The sequence below is a fragment of the Schistocerca cancellata genome, chromosome 7 (genome assembly GCF_023864275.1).
Source record: "Schistocerca cancellata isolate TAMUIC-IGC-003103 chromosome 7, iqSchCanc2.1, whole genome shotgun sequence".
Classification (NCBI taxonomy): Eukaryota; Metazoa; Arthropoda; class Insecta; order Orthoptera; family Acrididae; genus Schistocerca; species Schistocerca cancellata.
The window spans coordinates 63,396,852-63,402,851 of record NC_064632.1 but is presented as its reverse complement, the minus strand read 5'-3'; positions in this window follow the sequence as shown (position 1 = coordinate 63,402,851).

Here is a 6,000-nt window from a genome sequence, read left to right as displayed (position 1 = left end):
CTCCTGGCAAAATCACGGCTTTGTCTACATGGACGTTTGGATATTAGGCGGGCCAGTAGATGCAATTGTGACGATTTACTGTACCATTGAGTTTGAAGTGTGCCTCATCTCTGCAAACTGTTCATCGTTGCGAACCATGTTAGTAAACCACTCGCAGTACTCCATTCTATGATCTGGGTCGTCCTTGTTCATTGCGTGTAGCAATCGTGGGATGTAGCACTTCCACTTTACTGTCTTCAAAATTCGCACAACACTTGAGCGACTCACTCCAGTTTCACGGGCAGACCGTCTCACAGACTTCTGTGGTGAGCGAGTGAATTGTTTTAACACACGACGGGAGTTAGCTGGACTTGGTACTGTTATAGGTCGTCCAGATCGTTGTTTGTGTACGTCTTTAACACAACCTTCGGCTTCAAATTTGTCTCGAATGCGACGAATCGTTAAACGTGTCGGGGGCTCTGTTTGATACTCATTTCGCCATTGCCGTTGAACCTCATTAATGTTTTCTTACTTAAAATACCACTTAAAAACTGACTTCCTTTCATCGAATGTAAACCTTGCGCCAGCCATGTTTACTATAGTAACTAGTTGCAACTAGAACAAAACACTATCTGGCGACTGTCATCTGACAAAACAAAACAACCCGATGCAACGCTTGTGTGGCGATTGCCGGAACTACAAACTATTACTCTACCAAAGATGAGAGAACTCCGTCAATTAGTTTGCCATTTATGGACTTTTAAACAGTGGATACATTTTTTTTTTTTTTTGCCCCTCTGTAAACATCGTCTCCGAACTCTTCCTATACTGTAAGCAGTACACAGTCTTGTGAAATGCGTCCATACCCTCCTGCATTTAGAGTTTCCTTAAGCGTAATATGGGGACCACACATTGACCACGAAAGACTAACTCCTCCGTCCTTAACTGTTGGCACTACCCATGGTGGCAGCTGATGTTCTCCAGGCCTTCGACAGCCAGAAGCCTTCCTTCGGGGTGTCACAGGGTACAACGTGATTCACCACTCCAAATCTCTCGTTTCCAGTCGTCCACTGTGCGGTGGCGTCGCTCTTTGCAGCGCCCCTGGCTCCGCTTAGCACTGACTACACAAATGCGTAACTCGTGAGCAGCTGCTCGACCACTGCATCTCATCCTTATCACCTCCCTACGCTCAGCCGTTGTGCTAGCTATACATCTGGTGGCACTTTGAAACTCACGAGTGATTCTTTACGCTCATTTCATGCAATTTTGTACAACCACCCTCCACAATGGTCAACGGTCGCTGTTCTTCACTTCATGGGGCAGCTTTAGAATGAAATGTCCCCGATATGTTTATTACTCATTTGACATCCAATGACTACTCCACATTCGAAATCATTGAGGTCTGCCGACCAATCCATTCTGCTGTTACTGCTCTCTGCTGGACAACTCAATACACACCATCTCGTTCTATACTAACTGGTCCGCCTGTTATTTCATCAAGTAGTCAGTTCCAGATTACACAGAGATGGACGTTTACTTTTGATGGAGTACTTTAAGGTCGACACCTTTCAATAGGCCGTGATAAGATACTTTCCGACCCACTGGGACCGCAATAGTGGCTCGCAAAAACTCTATTACGAGGGTGAGTCAAATGAAAACCTTAAATATTTTTTTCTAAATATTATTTATTGTGCAGAAGTGGCACAAAGCTGTATCACTTTTCAACATAATCTCCCCCACGCTCAATGTAAGTCCTCCAGCGCTTAAAAAGTGCATAAATTCCTTTAGAAAAAAATTCTTTTGGTAGTCCGCGCAACCACTCATGCACCGCGTGGCGTACCTCTTCATCAGAACGGAACTTCTTTCCTCCCATTGCGTCTTTGAGTGGTCCAAACATATGGAAATCACTTGGGGCAAGGTCTGGTGAGTACGGTGGAAGAGGAAGAAAAAAAAAGGCTCTGAGCACTATGGGACTTAACATCTGAGATCATCAGTCCCCTAGAACTACTTAAACCTAACTAACCTAAGGACATCACACACATCCATGCCCGAGGCTGGATTCGAACCTGCAACCGTAGCGGTCGCGCGGTTCCAGACTGAAGCGCCTAGAACCGTTCGGCCACTCTGACCGGCTGAGGAAGACACTCAGAATGCAGGTCTGTGATTGTTGCAATTGTTGTGCGGGCAGTGTGGGGCCTTGCATTGTCATGTTGCAAAAGGACACTTGCTGACAGCAATCCACGTCGCTTTGATTTTATTGCAGGCCGCAGATGATTTTTTAGGAGATTTGTGTATGATGCACTGGTGACAGTGGTCCCTCTAGACATGTAATGCTCCAAAATGACGCCTTTTTCGTCCCGAAAGAGTGTCAGCATACCTTCCCTGCTGATGGTTCTGTTCGAAACTTCTTTCGTTTTGCTCGCACTCTTCGTTTCCGGTTGGTGGAAGTGAACCCAGGTGTCGTCCCCAGTAACGATTCTTGTAAGGAAGCCATCACCTGCACGTTCAACGCGCCGAAGTGGTTCTTCACAAGCGCCAACACGTCTCTCTCTCATTTCAGGAGTCAGCTGCCGTGGCACCCATCTTGAAGACACTCTGTGAAACTGGAGCACATCATGCACAATGTGGTGTGCTGACCCATGACTAATCTGTAAACATGCTGCAGTGTCATTCGGTGTCACTCGGCGGTTTTCCTTCACTATGGCTTCAACTGCTGCAATGTTCTGTGGAGTCACAACTCGTCGTGCCTGAGCATCTTCCACTGAAGTCACACCATTTGCGAACTTCCTACTCCATTCGTAGACTTGCTGCTGTGACAAACATGCATCACCGTACTGAACCTTCATTCGTCGATGAATCTCAATAGGTTTCACACCTTCACTACGCAAAAACCGAATAACAGAACGGTGTTCTTCCCTGGTGCAAGTCGCAAGTGGGGCGGCCATCTTTATACTGATACTGCGACGGTATGTGTGCATCTGCACTATGCTGCCACCTACAGGCCATTCTGCACGCTGTTTGTAGCACGCTTACCAAGTTACAGGATAACGGCGCGAAATTTCGATTTGTTATTACTAATTTAAGGTTTTAATTTGACTCACCCTCGTACTTTCTACTTCTGGGGTCCTCTGGAAACATGTGCGTGGAAGACACTGGCAGAGGGACGCGGCAACCATCTGCAGCACAGGTTGAAGGCTGCGCTGGTCGGGGAGCGGCAAGCGTTCATGCAGAGTTTGCTCACACACCGCCTCAGTAAGAGGGGGCGTCGCCGGGGGCGTTGTAAACAAACTGGTTCTCTACCTCTAAAAAAAAAAACCTTCTAAATAATAAAACAAGACCTATACAAGGAATCTGATTACCCCTGTTAGTAATGGACAAAAGAAAAAATTGGCGTATTGTTTGTCAGAACGTGCAGAATCTTATGTGAGGCCAATCAGACGTCAATTTTAATCTAAATTTGGTATGCCAATGTTTACGTAATAAAAAAAATAAATTAGGTAATTCAGTACAATTATTATATAGATGCGATAAATCACTTTAATGGGGCTAAATGAGCAATTAAAGTGAAAATAATTCCAGTAATCCTGCCAAAGTAAAAACAAATTATTGTAGGGGCCTATATAGACATCGCGCATTTGCTAGATGCTCACGAAATACGTAATTTTGTTTTGAAGCTGACAGCCAATGAGAAAATAGGTGCTGTTTTTAAGCTGTAATGGCGGACAGTATCAGCTGGTAATATACGTAATTTTATGGTAGCTAATTTTACTGCACAAAATTAAAATACGTACTCCCTCCAAAAGAAGCTGCAAGCAAACATTAAAATAAAATTATAATGAGTAGCAAAATGTCTGAGAAGAATTTTGTAAGGAAATTATTAATTGAACTTTAATTTGGCGGGTTTTCAACATTGTCACAAGACGAAATAATGGAAAGAATATTTATTGTAACTAAACAAAATTGAGATATTGAGACAATATTTTTAAAATAGTTAATTTAACTGCAATTGTCTTTAATTTTGAAATGAGAGAGAGCGTAATAATGTCTTAACAGTTGCTGCAGGCAGTGCGATGACGTCAGCGGCGGTCCGCGCGGACGATGTGTGAAGTGAATACTGGTTCGTGGCGTGAAGATAATGATGGAGCCTCCTGTTTCATTAATATTCCAGTTACGGCGGTGGTCCACGTCTCCGTTGTAGTCGAATCAGCTGACAGCACTGGCGGGATAATAATAGTTCCAGTGTGTGCGTTGTCGTTCGGCGTGCGACGTTTTATTATTAAAAGTTTATTAATCACGCGGTGCGGGTAGGTCGGAATTATGCAACGTCTTTAGCATTTAAGATATATATCCGGTTAATGCCAATACTTCGTATAGTTCTTTCACCGTGTTGCCACAGGAAAACAGTCACATCTGTTTTTCACTATAACAGTCCGTTAAACATTAGTTCAATTGCATCGTCGTCTTTAAGACAGTTTGGACGATATAATAAATGTTTCTTGATCAACTCACGGCACTGTTCTTTTACTTAACATTTTGGTTTGGTCCACTTTCACGCAGTTCTAACAGTTAGTGTCTCCACACGACAATGGTGTCTGGTTCATGGGTAATTGTCACAAGTTCAAACAGTTTGTAAAATCGTCACCGCAAACACTCGATATACTTTTCAGGTTTTACTGTTCACTAAATAATGCAAAATCTCCTATTAACACAGCGGACGCACTGTAATTAATTGTTCCTCCGCGTATCAGCGTCTTTCACGCCGCAATTTGCAACGTTTTACAAACGCGAACCGACCACGATACCACACAACACGCACGCTCTCTATCGATAGTCGTTCGCTCTCTCTCTCTGACACAGTACTTCTCCTAGCCTAACCAAAGATTTACAAATTATATATAACCAGAACATTCATAATGAGATTTTCACTCTGCAGCGGAGTGTGCACTGATATGAAACTTCCTGGCAGATTAAAACTGTGTGCCCGACCGGGACTCGAACTCGGGACCTTTGCCTTTCGCGAGCAAGTGCTCTACCATCTGAACTACCGAAGCACGACTCACGCCCGGTACTCACAGCCTTACTTCTGCCAGTATCTCGTCTCCTACCTTCCAAACTTTACAGAAGCTCTCCAGCGAACCTGCAGAACTAGTACTCCTGAAAGAAAGGATATAGCGGAGACATGGCTTAGCCACAGCCTGGGGGATGTTTCCAGAATGAGATTTTCACTCTGCCAGAAAGTTTCATATCAGCGCACACTCCGCTGCAGAGTGAAAATCTCATTCTGGAAACATCCCCCAGGCTGTGGCTAAGCCATGTGTCCGCTATATCCTTTCTTTCAGGAGTGCTAGTTCTGCAGGTTCGCAGGAGAGCTTCTGTGAAGTTTGGAAGGTAGGAGACGAGCTACTGGCAGAAGTAAGGCTGTGAGTACCGGGCGTGAGTCGTGCTTCGGTGGCTCAGATGGTAGAGCACTTGCCCGCGAAAGGCAAAGGTCCCGAGTTCGAGTCTCGGTCGGGCACACAGCTTTAATCTGCCAGGAAGTTTCAGAACATCCATATTCGTACAATATAAAACAGTAGCAAAATGAATGAAGAAACAATGTGACGTATTAACAAATGAAGAACAGTTGAAATAAATGATACATACGTACTATGACAAGGTAATGCACAAAAGAAAAAAAATAGTATCGACTTTCAGGGAAAGCAATGTCTTTACAGCGTCGCGTTGAGTTGCGTCTGCCGGGAGGATGAGCAGACGTATCCATACCCAACACTGGTGACGGGGTCCCCCGCTCGGTAACGGGTGGCGAAACTGGGCCCGTCTGCCTAGCGGCGTCCACGCCCTGCGGCCGCCTCACGAGGGAGGCGGTGGCGGCGACAGGCGTCTTGTTCCGCTCTCGCATTTCATCGCGCAGCTGCTGGAGCTGGCGATGGACGGCTGCGAGCTCTTCTTTCAGAGCGGCCCTTTCGGCCGCAAAGGCGGCTCGGAAGCCGGCCAGAGCGTCACCGGCGCTAGCTTCAGGGC